At 34.4% G+C, this 16879-nt stretch overlaps 1 protein-coding gene, 1 non-coding gene and 1 pseudogene across 12 annotated transcripts in view; all 3 read right to left on the reverse strand.

Annotated features, from left to right (window-relative positions):
• LOC141580078 (uncharacterized) overlaps nt 1–5616 on the reverse strand; it is a 51312-nt pseudogene extending 45696 nt beyond the window's left edge.
• MAGI2 (membrane associated guanylate kinase, WW and PDZ domain containing 2) overlaps nt 1–16879 on the reverse strand; it is a 1426516-nt gene that overhangs the window by 1291253 nt on the left and 118384 nt on the right. The gene's annotated exons all lie outside the window — the stretch shown is intronic.
• Nucleotides 14043–14151, reverse strand: LOC120365469 (U6 spliceosomal RNA). Its single transcript, XR_005580401.1, has one exon. It is a non-coding gene; the product is annotated as a U6 spliceosomal RNA (small nuclear RNA).

A 16879-nucleotide genomic window follows, 5' to 3' on the forward strand; every position in this document is an offset into this window, starting at 1 on the left:
AAGAAGCCATCCATATCAATTTGACTGCATAATATTCACATTAGTAGCCACACATAGAATCACTGTCAGTTTTAATACTTGCAATATAATTAAAATATTAGTTTTCTGTTCTCCCTGACAAAGCCGTTTTTAGATTCCATCAACAAAATCCTCTGGGCTCCATGGAGACATGTGCTACATAAATACGAAGCATTATTTTTACTCATATCACATTATTGTGGAGATTGGTAAATGGAGAAGCACTGTATCAAATATTAATAGTTTTTAAGCATTGAAAGCTGTTTTATACAATAGTTAACAGCAACCTAGCAAACTAAAAATCAAGACAGAAGGTCATCTTTCATTTAATAGTTCTGAATTCCAACCCACTTATTCTAGAGATAGATGTGTCTCTTTTTAAAAGACTAAACTTATGCAAAGGCCTACGGCTGCTAAATTTAGGATTGATTTAAAAAATATCCAAAGCTAATGAAGCACCACCCTAATAGATGGGCTTTAGCAGATGTTCCAAGTTTTATATTAAAACCTAGATCATTATCCAAACAGGAAGAAAGGAAACAAACTAAATGTGCCATGAAGAATTATCAAATACATCTTGCCTCACTGTTGCACATCGGTAACAAATAACCTGCATCTCTTTTTTTTTTTTTTTTTTTTTTAAGATGGAGTCTTGCTCTGTCATGCAGGCTGCAATGCAGTGGCGTGATCTCAGCTTACTGAATTCTCTGCCTCCAGGTTCAAACGATTTTCCTGCCTCAACCTCCCAAGTATCTGGGACTACAGGTGTGTGCCACCACACCTGGCTAATTTTTTCTATTTTTAGTAGAGACAGAGTTTCACCATTTTAGCCAGGATGGTCTCCATCTCCTGACCTTGTGATCTGCCTGCCTTGGCCTCCCATAGTGCTGGAATTACAGGCATGAGCCATCGTGACCAGCCCAAATAACCTGCATGTTATTCCTCCTTAAAAGTGAGAGCTACTTTATACTGAGGATTGCTTCCTTAGTTGATGATAATTTTTTTTAGTTTTTTGTAAATGGTGGTTGGTAGTAGTCACATGTGTGGGTGTTCAGTCAAAGTTTTATACTACATTCTTTGTTTAGCACTCATATTGTTTTAGATGAGTTATTGCTTGGAGTCTCAGTTTTCTCATACATGAAGTGGAAATTTTCTTGGCTAAGATTATTGTGAGCATTAAATTATACATACTATGAATTAACATTAAATATAAAATATTATAATTTTAGAAGCATCTGGCAGAGTATAAATATGCAATACAAGTTGCTATTACTAAAACAGTCTGCATTTGAGTATATCACAATTTATATTTCAAATAAATTCCTTAAGCCTATTTTTACCCTGTTTTACTTGATGTCGTTATTTAGACATTCCTTCATGACAATTTAATCTGAGGTGAATATAACTGGGACATTAATTCATTCTTTAATTATTTTTCAATTGTTAGTACTATAATTTGTTTTGGTGTCTGTTAAGAGCTGCCACTCACACAAACTGGGAATGGTTTGGCAGTAGGTCTAGAGGATGTGACCATATACTTGAATTTCAAAGTAAAAGATAATTCAATTTATTAGAAGTTATTATCCCTTCCCATTTTCAGGCTTAAATTACTACATTTAAAGGCTTTGTGGTCCAGCTAAAGTTATTTATATGCCTCGATGTTTTGTTAATGATTCCGTAATATGCAAAGTTTCATCAATTTTAAAATAAATAAATATATATATGCATTTTTATGTATTCCATGTATTATTTCAGGGAAACTGACAACCTTAGATACTAGCCATATTTAGAAATTTGAATTTAAATGCCAATAAAAGCATTTGTACATATCACATTTTACTAAAATACTAATGTAGGCATTTGGAAATATACAGTTACATGGAAACTATACGTATTAACTTACTTTATATAGATTACTTCCCACACATTGACTATTACATATAGATTGCATATTAAGGGTCTATTTATGGACCAGAAAGACAAAAATGTTTGCTCAAGGTCGTCAGAACCGTAATACAAGTATACTTAAGAAAACTGTAGAAATATAATGATTGGCCTCACAATGAGTCATGGATCTCTAGATTTTGCCATTTGGAAGGCAATTTAGAGTTGTCTAGCTCCATTTCTATATGATAAAAGCACATTTTCTTCAGTATTCTCCTTGGAAATTGGTCATATAATAATATACAAGGTCAACTAGTAATAAAAAGAAGTATCATTTTTGCCCCAAAAAGGCAGCTTAGAATTGTCTAGTTCCATTTCTTTATGTTAAAAGTACGTTTTCTCTTTGGAAATTTGTCATCTAGTAGTAAAAAAGGTATCATTTTTGAGCACTTTATATGTGCCAGGGACTGCATTAAATCTTTAACACATAGTATCTTCTTTAATCCTAATACTCACTTCATAAGGTAGGTACTATTACCATTCCCACTGAAGCTCTCAGAAGGGTTCAGTTGAGTGATCAGATCCCCAAGCGCTGATTAGTGCAAAGCAGTTTCTCATACAAGAAAGTTCAGGGAATGAAAAGCTTGTCACTTTAGGAAGTAAAGATTCAGTTCCTGCTAATGTGGTCTTCCTGAAATTCAGATGCAATTAATCACTATACCACTTTCTCTCCCTAGTGTTTTGAACTATTAAATTGTGTAGACAATTGTCATAATCCAAACTATTTCCTCTATCCCTGGTAGCTCTTTCAAACTTAGTAGGCAGATACTGTGTTCTGCTTTCTTCTTCAAACTACTCCCTAATTCAATAGTTTTGTGGCACTTGATTTCCAGACCATTTGCCATACTTATTGCCCTTTTGTGAATAGATTCCAGATTTCTGCTAATCCTCTTAAACGTAAAGTCAAGAACAATTATGGGATCCTAGGTAGGATTTAATAAGTAGGGAGTACATAAGAAATATTAGTTCTTTTCTTTCAAACAAGTCATATTCAGTAGAGCAGTAAATCACTATTTTTGTGGATACATAAGTCCCAGTACTAATTTCTATTGTGCTTGCAGTAAACTATAATTCTAGGCATTTTATTTGTACATACACTCTTGATAATTCCTATATACCTTCTCTTGTATTTAATCAGTTACCTTTGTGTACCTAAGTTAGGATTTTACATTCGTCGTTCCCAATGTCTTATTTTTGGTTAAACTCATTCATTGTTCCTTTAGAGTGCTAACTGTAGGAAATAAACATAGGGATTGACTGTCTATTCCAATGTTTGATACACACAAATATGAAAACCCTGTTGATTATATCCCCATCCAAATACTTGGAAAAAATAACAATGTAGACTTGGGCAGGCTCACGAACGTGATTTGTCAGTACAGTTCTCATCCAGTCCCACTACAGCCCACTTCTTCTCAACCGGTACCAATCTGTTAAGCAATTTACGTTAGATACAGTTTCATCAGATTCTTTTTCAGTACTCATTTTTTCAATAATGACATCAAATGACCTTCAGTTCATAAACAGCATATCTATAGAATGCCTCTTATCTACAAGCCTACCAATCCATTTTACAGCATTTGGGTTTATTCCTAATTATTTTACAATTTCTTATTATGCAATTGCTTAATAAGGGCTTGGAATTTTGTCAGGTATTGAATTCAAGCTCTGAAACTTATTACTTTTTCTTTTTTAAAAAATTTCCAAACATGATTCATTTAAATTACTGATGTAGGCATAAAGGTGATTTTATTGAATGTTTAATTAATTTGTTAACCAGAGTCATTTTCAAAACACTTTCACTTTAAACAAAAATAAAAAAGAAAATGGAGTTAAAATACATAAATATAAATTAATTGAAAATAATAACACAAATAACTCAAGTGGAAGAAAAGTATTTTTTTAATAGTAGCAGGTCACTATATTCTCCTAGGAATTTTATAAGTAATCAAATTTTAAAAATTATTTTCTAATATCCTCTGGAAACTTTACTTTGATAAAAGAACATTTTTACTTTCCAAAAAATCTATTATTTTATTTAGTATTTTAGAGGTAAGGATAATAATACACTGTGAAAGAATGATGAAATAGATTTGCTATCTAATGATTCACCCAGGAACCCATCCATGTCATCTCTATACACATCTAGTAAACACATTTGAGAGGCAGCTGTGACATTGAGGAAAGGATTTGAAGTTAGGAAATCAGATTCACATTCTGGTTCTGCCAGTTAACCTCTTATATAACATTAGTGTTCCATTTCCTTATTCATAAAGCAGAATTAATGCTACCATATTCTCACTGGGGTGAGAATATGATATAATATAATGGATTTCCAAGTATCTGGTATAACATTTACATATTGATGATGTCAGTAAGCATGGTTAAGGATCAAGTAATAGAATGATTATTTTAGTTATCAGGTTGAAAAGTATCACCTTGAATTTTAATTGTATTTAATTTAGGACTATTTTGTAATTCTCTCTTTTTCATAAGTCATTTATAATTTCATTAAAAGCCCCTGCCCTTGATCTCTGAATAATACACTTACAAGAAAGTAATATCTGGTATCACTGGAGGCCTTGACTGTTAAACAATTTGAATATTGCCCTGAGTCAGACTATCAGGTGACCCTCACTTGAACCACACCTATGTATGCCCAGCAAGTATAGTACCTACTTGAAAGAATTATGGTATACTTTTAGAAAGAGTAATGTTGTTGTATGACAATATTTACCTCTGGTCATATTGCTCTTGCAATTTTGGAGAGCTTAGTTGGGAATTTAAATACAGGAAATATAAAAATGATAACCATGTGATGCTTCCATCAAATGTCTGTATTTGGTAAAGTGTAATAATGACATACTCTCTTCTCAGGACTGATTAAATTCTAGTACTCTATCAGTCTTCATCAGATTATTCTTGAAAGTATAATTCAATTATGTATGTATGACATGTATAATTATAAACAATTTTCATGAGCTACTTTAAGAACATTCGAACATGGTCCGAAGGGACTGGTTGTAAAATATTAAGAAAAAGTCTCTATGGTAACATTCACGTTGAAATTTGTCAAGCACAAGTGCTTTGGTTTTTGGTTTACATTGCTGAGATATGAATTGGTGAATCATATTTGTAAAAGAACAACATAAATATAAATGTAAATTCTAAGGGTCACTTATTCTGTGGGGGAGTTCACCCTCTAAAGCATGAAGATAGTCTGAAGATTTTACAAAACTGACAACATAAATCACTTTTTCTTAACAAAAATGAAAAGATCTATGATGACTTTAACATAGTTTATTTTTATCAGAGCAGAGTGTTTAGGTTGTATCTTCAAGCTGCAATTTAATTCTTTGCACAGTGCTTGAGTGAACATCAGTGACCATGGTTTATGTATAGAAAAGGGAGAAAATGCCTGCTGTGATCTTGGTGGCATTTTTAGATACAGCTAGAGAACTTTCAAGGTCAAGAATGAAAAGATCCTTGGAAAATGAAGCATAAATATTGAATCAATGGAAGAAATTATAAAGGAAAGGCAAGATGTATGTAGTAATGTAAAACTGTAAAACTTTAGTACAATAACCACAATACTTAATATCAGAAAAATAGTAAAAATATAGGAAATAAAGGAGAATCCAAAATATATAGTAATATAATTTTATTTTCTGAAGTATACAGCCACATTCTTAGTGAACAAAAGATGGGTAAATCTATTTGACAAAATTTATTTTGCAGATATTAAGGTAGAGATGAAAAAACTGAGCTAACAGCTATTGAGAATTTTGAGAATCTGGGGAAAAAAAGGTGGTTATGAGTTCTGCTGCAGCTGACTTAAACATACCTGCCCAACAGCTCTAAACGGAACAATGGAGCTCACGGCTCAGCACTTGAGCTCCTATAAAGGACAGATTGTCTCCTCAAGCAGCTCCCTGACCCCCATATATCCAGAGACACTTCATAAAGGAAAGCTCAGGCTGATATCTGGTGGGTATCTTTCTGGGACAAAGATAACAGAAGAGACTGGCAGTAACCCTTACTGTTCTGCAGCCACTGCAGGTGATCCCCAGACAAACAGAGTCTGGAGTGGACCTCCAGCAGTCCTACAGCAGAGGGGCCTGACTGTTAGAAGGAAAACTAAGAAACAGAAAGAAATAACTTCATCGTCAACAAACAGGACATCCACTTAGAGATCTCACCTGAAAGTCACCAACTACAAAGACCACAGGTAAATAAATCCACAAAGATGGAAAGAAACCAGTGCAAAAGAGATGAAAACACCCAAAACCAGAATGCCTATATTCCTACAAGGAATCACAACTCCTCACCAGCAAGGGAACAAGGCTGGATAAAGAATGAGTCTGATGAATTGACAGAAACAGGCTTCAGAAGGTGGGTAATAACAAACTTCTCTGAGCTAAAAGAACACATTCTAACTCAATGCAAAGAAACTAAGAACCTTGAAAAAAGGTTTGATGAAATGCTAATGAGAATAAACAGCTTAGAGAGGAATATAAATGAATTGATGGAGCTGAAAAACACAACACGAGAACTTCGTGAAGCATACACAAGTTTCAATATCTGAAGCAACCAAGCAGAAGAAAAGATATCAGAGGTCGAAGATCAACCAAATGAAATAAAATGAGAATTTTGGTAACTAGTGCATTGCTCTCACATGTTATTTAAAATGTTAAATAGTTTGGAAGTTAATTAGACAATATATATCTCCTTGGTCTTTATTTCTTAACACTTGTACTTTCTCTTCTGCAATGCTGTATTCAAATATAATGACTTCATGTAATGTCTATCTTCTCTTCCAAACTGCAAACACTCTTATTTGGGGGCCTCACCTGACTGTTCACCACTTTCTTTCAGCACTTAATATAGAGTAGACATTCAATTATATTATAACTAAATTAATAAGGCTCCACATCATTTAATCAATATTTTCATTCTTGGGAAATCAACTCAAATTGATAATTAAGAAGGACAAAAAGTGTTATGTCATAATAATAGCTAACAACTATTGAACATTTACAATATATTGGTTTACATGCATTATCTTATTTAATCCTCAGGTTAAATTTATCAGGAAGATACTATTCTGTAACCATTTAGGACACAGGTAAACTGAGGCTCAGGGAGGTTAAATAGCCACACCACTATCAAGAGAAGCTTAATTTGCCCAACTTCAAAGCCCAAGCTCTTAAACATCAGCATGTTGTATAGTGCCATAAACTGTTTATGGTAGAGTTACATATAAAAATAAAAACTAGGATAATTTATCTAACAGTATGGAATTAATTACTCTTATAATTTATATAATTTAAATAATGATCAATATGAAAATAAAAACAAATATATATAAGAAAAAATATGATGTTTGCCAGTATAGTATTTCATTTATAATATATGTATTGATAAAATCAGAAGGATAGAGGAAATTCAAATAGTGTGTGTTAGGATGGCTGAGTTAATTGTATATTTTGTTTTTAATGCTAACAGTAGCTTTCAATAATTAAATATGAACATCTGACTTCTTTAAAACTTCCACCTGTAAGTGAGATTATATAATACTTTTCTTTCCATGTCTGGCTCATTTTACTTAGTATGATGTCCTTCAGGTCCAACCATGTTGTGGCAAATGGCAGAATCTCCTTTTAAAGGGTTAATAAAAATACAGAGATAGAGAATAACAGTTGTTAGGAGGATAAGGAGAAGACGGGACATGTAGGTCAAATGATACAAAGTAGCAGCCATGTAAGATGAACAAATCAAGAGACCTAACACAGGACATGAGGACTAGAGTTAATGAAATTATACCCAGGACTTTTATTAATTAAATACATTTTAGCTGCTTCCATCACAGAAAAAAAAAAAAAACTAACTGCGAGATTATATATATATATTTGCTTGACTATCACATTACTATCTATATGTATCACATAACACCATGTTATAACCTGATATACACAATAACATTTGTTTAAAAATGGTGACATCTGAAATTAAAACCAGATGAAAATTCTATTTTTAAGACCCTTAGTGGAGAAACATCGAAAGTCCATCTTGTTCACTTTATCTGAATTTACAAACTTTTCAAGTGATCTTTTTATTTTAAAAGATGTGTCAAATTGAGAACACTTTATGTTGTACATTCCACTGTGAAATTCATTGTGAATTCTATAGAAGTGCAATAAGAAACTGGAGCATGTGAGACTCTGCTGCATCAGCCCTGCCAGGCACAGAGTACCAAATTAAATATTGTGTGCAGAGCTATGCATGTCCAGAGTTTCACTTTACATGAAGATAAAGAAAATTGCAAAGAGACAGATCTATAGCATAAGTCAGCAGTGCCAAAAGAGAGGCATTCAGACTTGAATGAAGTAATCCGAGCAGTTGGTTCAAGTTTGAGATCAAAATTCCACCAGTCTTTCCTGGTGCAATGAAAAGAGACCATTTTAATCTGTAAATCCTAACATTCCTTTATTTTGGGTACCTATTTGATCACTTCTTTAAAAAACACAATAGTGAAAATATGTTGGGGAAAAAAAGTACTTTGTGTTTTCCAAATTGAACTATAATCCCATACAGTTAACCATGTAGGACAATGCTCATTCTTAAGACATGTTCTAACCTCTGGCTAAAAGACAGAACTAACACACGGCTCCATCCTGCCTAGCTGCCACATGGGTAATTGAACCCTTAATTGTGATGTGGTGTGTGCCTACTATTCAGACACCCGTGTGTGCTTGTTTCAGCATTGCTACCATGCTGAGCTACATGCAAATGAGTAAAGCTAGTGACCCAGGAACATCTTCCTATTTTTAGGACAAGTGATGATTGAGCAACAATGAACATAAAACATCCTTTGTGACAGTGTCTACCTGTAGGCTTGGCATGGGGTAAATGTTCTCAAAATGCTAGTCACTTTAAAATAGAAAAACAAAACAAACAAAAAAACACATTTGGATTCATAATGATTAATTATTCCCCTTGGTAACCTATTGCAGCAGCTCTGGAATGTTTCATTTCAGAGTCAGTGAGACTACAGGCGGGGTTGTTTATTTGTTGCTGTTCTACGTACTGTTTGGAGAAGCAGGGGAAGCTTTGCTGTTGCAGTTGCATCTGTCTTTTCTAGATTAGTGTGTGGTTTAGAAACAAGCAAATCCTCCTCCATTTTTAACAGGAATCCAGGTATTTCTAAGGTAGGTTGTCGGGAGCCAGACTTAGAGGACTGTCACTCCTACTAAAATAAATAAGAAAGATACCTTACATGGATTGGGAATGCTATTTTAGTAGCCTTCCTTCCATGAGAGCATGCAGTAACACCTGTATTTCTGACCAGCAAGTTTAACACTGAAAATTCTGACCAAAGTCTAAAGAACTTGTAAAACCAGTGTCGTTAACCTGGAGTCCATATATTTTGAGAGTCTCTTTGGATGAGCTTCAGGGAGCCCTGTGAATCCCATAGGATTACAGGCAATATGTGACACGTACATTCTTTCTGGAGAAAGATCCTACTGCATTCATCAGATTCTCAAAGGTGTTTGGACCCCCAAATATGTTGTATCTCATATTAAATGTTGTAACATATTTTTGCTCCCTTGAGATGAAAGAGCTAGGAGTTCCCCTATATAACAATGTAAGTGATGGGAGAGCCTTGCAGTCACGTCTAGAGAAAGAAAACTTCCCTGTCAACCTATGCGGGGTACTCCCACTTCCTGCTAAGAGACAATGCTTCATTGATTCTTGATTCAGCATTCCGAGTCAAGGAAAAGAAATTGATTCTACAGCCACTCAAGTGGTGTTAGACAAAGTCAGTAGATATTATTGTACAATTACTTTCTTTAGGCTTATTATCTTCAACTTCACCATACTTTCATGCAATACACTAACTATTCTAGAAAATAAGTACAAGGAAAAATAATAATATCTATTTTTTGGTTATGTTTCACCCTAAGTTATTTGCAGAGTATCTTCTTGGTAGAAAAAAAAATACTCACCTCATCATTCTACTTAAAGGGCTATGCAAGTTTTAGATGTATAATTTTAAAATTCAGTATTATCATGCGAAATCATCAAACATTTCTATTTTTAGCTATTTAGTAATCGCACATGATTTTTTAAAACAATGTTTATTGTTTTGTACCATTAAGTGATACAACCATAATATATTATAATTCTATTACTTAATTTATCAGCTTTATGTAATATACTTTGACTTCACAATGTCACAGATGATACCATCAGTCAATATTGTACCCACAGGTTTCTACATATGGTAGTTACATAGGCTTGTTTGTTTGAGAAATCACTAAAATTCTTCCTGTTTTACTCTCCCGATTTTTGGTTATTTGTATATTTTCAATGGGCATATACAATTTATTTTGGACTTTTTCATTGAATCCACACATTTCTTCTAGTCTCAGTTCTACTAAGTATATTAAAGGCTTATCACCAGCCATTTTGCTAAAGTTTTCCTTGTCATCCCTTGATTGGCTGAAGTTCAGTCTCTCGTATGTGAGCAGTATTTCTTGAGTTGTGGCACATTCTGTATTGTTTGTGGCTTTATATTAACAAACATCTTTGCTGGGCATAAAATCCTAGGCTTAAACTTTGTTTCCTTGAATATGTCAGAGGTTTTGTTCCACTGGCATCTAGTGCTGAATACACACAAGGAGAAATCAAAGGTCAGCCTGAGGCTTTTTTTTTTTTTTCTGGTTAATAATATGATATTTTTGGTTGGCTATTTAAAAGATGCTTTTTGCATCATAAAGGCTAATGAATTTACTAGAATATGTCTTAAATACGTATATCCTGAGTATGTAGCAGAAAGATATATCTTAGCATTGACTGGGGTCAGTTTTCACTGCTGTGTAATATATGCTTTCAATAGATATGGTTATTCTTTTTCTGTTTTTAACATTTTTCCCTCAAATTGTATTTTAAATATTTGTTCTGTTCCATTAGTTTTGGTTTCATTTTCCATGGATTATGATTATGAATATATAGCTTCTGCTTTGTCTGGCTTTGTACCTGTCATTTTTCCCTAATTCTTTATATCTTCCATTTTAATTTTGATTTCTCGCCTTGCCTCATTTATATCCTCTATGTATTTGCTGTGTTTTCTTCAGTGTCTGTTCTCATGTCTCCTCTTTGTAATTCTTTCATATTTCAGAGATGGTTTTAGTTTGTTTCTTCCATTTCACTGAATTCTGCCAGTTGAAATTCTATTTCCTCCCACTGCCTTGAGTTCTTGTACTTATGATTCATGGTCTTCCTTCATAGTAGTAAAAGCTTTATTACAATTTTCAATGCATAGTAAAACTTTAGGTGACAGCTCTCATATCTGGTCTGTAGCAACATTTTTCTTATAAATGCTCATCAATGGCAAGTTTGTAGCTTTCTTTCACATTTTTTTTCTAATGGGATTTTGGTTTTAATTGGCTGCCAGTTTTCAAAAACTATTTGTCTATTGAACGCGTTGTTGTTTCCTAGATAAGATTTTGTACACAAATTTCCTGGGTGGGTGGGTGTACGGCTGGGGAAGGCAGAATAGTGTACGTGGTGAACGTGCATATATGAATGTCCAGAAATGCCTTTGGGCTTCACAACTCAAATCTAGCCTTTTATCTTAAACTCTGATCCAAACTTGTGTCTCTGGGATGGTCATTTACCTGAGGTTTCATGAAAGGAACCAACACTAGTCCTGGATCCTGGAGAAGCTTTTAGCCATTTTGTTGAATATGCGAACTCTGGCATAAGGTCAGCTTTGGAAATTAGAACCTGCTGTATGAGGAAAACACCTATTATAAAAATGATTTATAAGCTATATCCACTAAAACTGACCATTTGTCTTCATCTGAAAACACAGGACTCTAGTGGAAAGATCCTTAAATCTAGAGTAACATAGAAGGTAAATTTGGACACATAGCACTTACGTTGTAAGCACTGGGTCAAGAAATACCTGAAGTACATATAGGGTCAGAGACAATTACAATTTTTTTTTTTTGAGCAGTAATACTCAGTGGAAATAAATGTTTTGGCATTAAATGGACCTGGATTTGATCCAGGTTCTAAGCATAAGATCATGAACAAATTAGTAACCGTCTCTGAGCTTTTGTTTAAATTATCTAGGGAATGGTATTAGTGGTTGGCGGCATATCTGATTCACAGGTGAAGGTTAATAAATGTCAGTTTCCTTCCTCTCCACATTGACATTTGTAGAAATAATGAGTTGTGTTTATTTATAAAAACACCACCCTTAAGCAACAGGTGATACTTCTTGGATTATTTGTTGGACAAGATGATAGAAGAATACAAGTAAAGAACAATTTGGTTAATCTCTGTACTGGCCCTCAGAATCTGGTATAAAGAGGGCTTTACCAACAAAAATAAAAAGCAGCCATATCTTCCTGTCATTAAAAATACCTTTACTTTAGAAAGTGATGGTTCATAAATATCAGCACTCCTGTGTAAGGAAGCAGTGTGCCGTTATTGGCAATGGCCAATAGAGCCTAGTTCATGAAGACCAGGATGGGGCTCCTATAACAAACTGTGATTAAACCCAGTCTTGGTCTTTCAACCCTTCACCACTTCAAAACCCAACAGGTTGAAGTTCTAACAGGTTGAACTCTTCAGCTGAATTTCCAATAGGTTGAACTGATGTGGATTTCCAATGTCTGTCTTAACTTCTTCCCCAGTATCTTGGCAAGCTGCTGGGCATCTACATTATCTTGCTGCAGAAAGGAGAACTGGATAACTTCTTATACTGGCTGCCCCCCCATGCTATCTTGGCCCTGGGATCATTGTTCTGCTCCTCCACTCCAGATCCACTTGTTTTCACTATCTAGTTAGTTAAATCACTTTTGTTGAACTTGTCTATCACCTTTGTGGCTTACTTGTACTGTACCAGAGGCTGATTCCCAGTAAGAACTCCACAAGAGGGCAGACCTACCTACTAAGTTCCTTACTTTCTTGGTCTCACATGCCATGCTCACCTTATAATAATACTTTTTTTTTTTTTTCTGAGACAGAGTTTCGCTCTCGTTACCCAGGCTGGAGTGCAATGGCGCGATCTGGGCTCACTGCAACCTCCGCCCCCTGGGTTCAGGCAATTCTCCTGCCTCAGCCTCCTGAGTAGCTGGGATTACAGGCAGGCGCCACCATGCCCAGCTAATTTTTTGTATTTTTAGTCGAGATAGGGTTTCACCATGTTGACCAGGATGGTCTCGATCTCTTGACCTTGTGAACTACCCTCCTCAGCCTCCCAAAGTGCTGGGATTACAGGCTTGAGCCACCGCGCCTGGCCTTATAATAATACATTTAAGTGTTGCAAAGCAATCTGATGGAAACATTAATGAGCCAGAAATTTCAATTCTTCCAGTTAAACATTGACACAATTAGATCATCAGAAAGCAAAGAGCCTAGGCCTTGTTATTGGTTCTTTGCAAGAATAACTCAGTCCACCGTGTTAAGATTGAGTATTATGCTCTCAGTACCATTAGAGCCTCCGTAAAAGAAATGTCCATTGAACAAAGTGCACCTTTCTAAAAACTGCAGTTGAAGACATGGTCTCTTCTGTGTTCCAATATCCCTTACAAAAGAACTAACAAAGTGAGCTTTACCTTTAAGTCAATGTCAAGACAGTTTTTCTCTATAGAATTATTTAGATGTTTTAAATTATGTAATTAAAATGATATAGCCAAGAAATTCTTCTTAATCTGATATTCCAGAAAATTTGGAATCATATTCAGTGCTTATGTACTTGTAATTTAGTCAATTCAGATGCCAAGTACCACATATCATTTTGCTTCTCTTGGGTTACTTATTTATTTTACTTTTTTCCCATCTTCAAAACACTAGTCTCTTCACTAATTATCATGAGGAAGCACATTTTACATTTACAGCTTTATTACGGCATAATTGAAAAAGAAAAAATTGCATACATTTAATGTTCACAATTTTATGAATTTGAATATATGCAAATACTCATAATAACATCACCACAGTCTAAGTAATAAACATATTCAGCACCTGCAAATGCTTCTTTGTGTCATTTTGTCATTTTGGGGGGTAAAAATATGGTAATATGGGATGCTTTACGTGTGTCACCCTTGCACAAGGACCATACTAATCTTCTGGGTGTTGTTACAATTTTAGTATACAGGATACTGAAACGAGCACCATGAAAAACCACTTTGCATATCCTTATGAGAGGACATGAATAAAGCTATCTATGTATTTCACAGACACTTTTAGATTTGACACTTTGCTTCTAAGACTCCATATGAAGGAGGAAGAAGGTATTTATATTTATTTTTATTGATTTTCACCAGCTTGATGCATTTTCTTTAAAAAATAGCATTGGCACCAAAACTGACTAATTATTATTTGTTTAATTTTGAAGGTAGTATGTACTCTGTTAAAAAATATTAAATTGAAAATTCCACTACCCCTAATTTCCCTCATTTCGCTCCCTGTAGCTAATCACTGCTAGGAGTAGTTTCTTACCGTAGCATTACAGGAATTGCCTTCAAATTACTTTTTAGTTTTTATTTTCAATAGATCAATTAAACTATTTATAATGTAGTTAGAGTATGGATTATAGAACCAAACAAATAATTGAAGGTCACTAAACTGTCAGTCAGCACTTACAGAAAAGCAAAAACACTTAGTTAATAAATCCATCCATCTATGTATCCATATAAAAGTTTGTCATGCCCAATTAACTATACATAGAGATTGTATTTTTTAAAATATAATATATAAGCCTTTCTATTGTGGAATCTAAGATCTGAGAGTAACCTTAGAACTATATTAGTGTTACTTCCTAATTTTCTAAGTAAGGTAAGTGAGGACTAGATAAACTAGTTTTATGGGATGAATCCAAATCCCTTGACCCCCACTGTATGTGAGATAATATCAAACTCTGTGAACTAGAGATGTAACAACTAACTATGGATGCTCAACAATTTAAATGAAATAAAAACACAGCTACAAAATACTTCACTGGCAAAAAAAAAAAAAAGTACAATGAATGAATCCTAATTATGTCAATAACATTTGAGAATAAGTATTACACTATGAATAACAAAAAAGAATTACTTACTCCCAAGATCTTTACAGGCTAGCAAGGGAGGTAAGACACAAACATATTTTTAAAAATCTAGCAATACAAAGAGAAATGAATACAAGATAACTTATAAGACTGCTATAGGAATTAGCAATTGCTATAGAAATGAGTACTACAGGGATGAGAGGCAGGAATAACTTATGCTTAGTAATCATGTGATGGAGGAGGTGGTATTTCAGTCAGGCTTATAGGCTATTTAAAAGAAAGAGGATTTCTTATGATGATAAAAATAGGTATAAACAAAGGTGCAAAGATAAGAAAGTTTTTGGTGTGTTTAGAAGACAGTGAATGCCTGAATTTGGCTGGAACTTTGGATTTTTACATGCAACGGTTGACAGTATTAAATGGTAGGGATGCTTGGGAGGATGGAAGACTCTAAATGGCACACTTAAGAACTTGTATTTTACCTTGCAGGTAACAAGAAGCCACTGAAAGTCATTAGGGAATGGGGTAACATAAAAGTGGCATTTACCTAGGTGACTCAGGTAAAGCATCTGCTAGAGAACTGGGGCTAGGGTAAGAGTAGACATTACGGAAGTAGGCTAAGAGGTGATCCCCAGTAGTAGAGCTTGGGTACCTGTAGAAAACAATTCCTCTTCTGATAAAAACTGTCCATTCTCTGATTTCTCTGGATAACTATGAGAGACAGATGATCTCAAATGAGCTGATGATCTGCAGGATAACTCCAAGAATGTCCATATCCACCTATTTATTACATGTTGCTATTGGTTGAATTGTCTCCTCCTAAATACATATGTTGAAGTCCCAACTTCTAGTACCTCAGAATGTCACCTTGTTGGGAAACAGGATCACTGCCGATGTAATTAGTTAAGATGAAGTCATACTGAGTAGGGTATGTCCCAATCCAATATGACTGATGTCATTATGAAAAGGAGAAATGTGGGCACAGACACATACATCAGGAGAACACCATGGGAAGATGATGGAAGAGATCAAGGTGATGCTTTTACAAAGCCAAGGAACACCACAGATTGACAGCAACCCACCAGAAGGGGCATGGCATGGATTTCTTTCTTACAGGACTCAGAAGAAACTGAACCCGCTAACAGTGTTATCTTGAAATTCTAGAACGGTGAGAAAAGACATTTCTGTTGTTTAAGCCCCTCAGTTATGGTACTTGTTACAAAAGTCTGAGCATAATAATGCATGTATGAACACTAGAATCTAAGAATCCAGGAAGACACCAAGTTTAGAGCTTGGATTTTGACGTTCTCTTGAGGCATACAGGGCCAAAAATGCTATTAACTAAATTTACAGAATTCTCAGAATTGAGAAATTCTCATAGTACTTATTGCTTGGATATGTTCTAAAAAATCTAAGAATTATGAAGAAGAAAGAGAGTCTAAGTTAAAAATAAACTTTGAGGCTAAATAACTTCTTGGTTCTAAGGATTCTGTGTGATAGTAACAGCTTTTTGAAATATGTAGTCATAACTAGCATTTTAAGTATGCTTGAGTTCAAGATTTTCATTCATTTTGCATTTGTTATTTCCTAGCCAAGAAAATCACCCCTTATCCATTATTTCCAGTGTTGCACAGATAACTGCCAAATGTGAAGAGATGTTTAAAATGTAAAACTGTTACCAAGTGATTTGGCAATAATTTCCATTGTTAAGAATGCTCATAGGTAAACCATTTCTACATTTTTCTCCTCTTAAAATTACATTTTACTAGTCAGACTAAAGGAAGAATAGAACTAAGTTAGATGGGCTGATCAAAGAGTCCATAATTTTTGAGGGAAGTGTAATATCCTACATTG

This window comes from Saimiri boliviensis, chromosome 10 (assembly GCF_048565385.1).
Source record: "Saimiri boliviensis isolate mSaiBol1 chromosome 10, mSaiBol1.pri, whole genome shotgun sequence".
Classification (NCBI taxonomy): Eukaryota; Metazoa; Chordata; class Mammalia; order Primates; family Cebidae; genus Saimiri; species Saimiri boliviensis.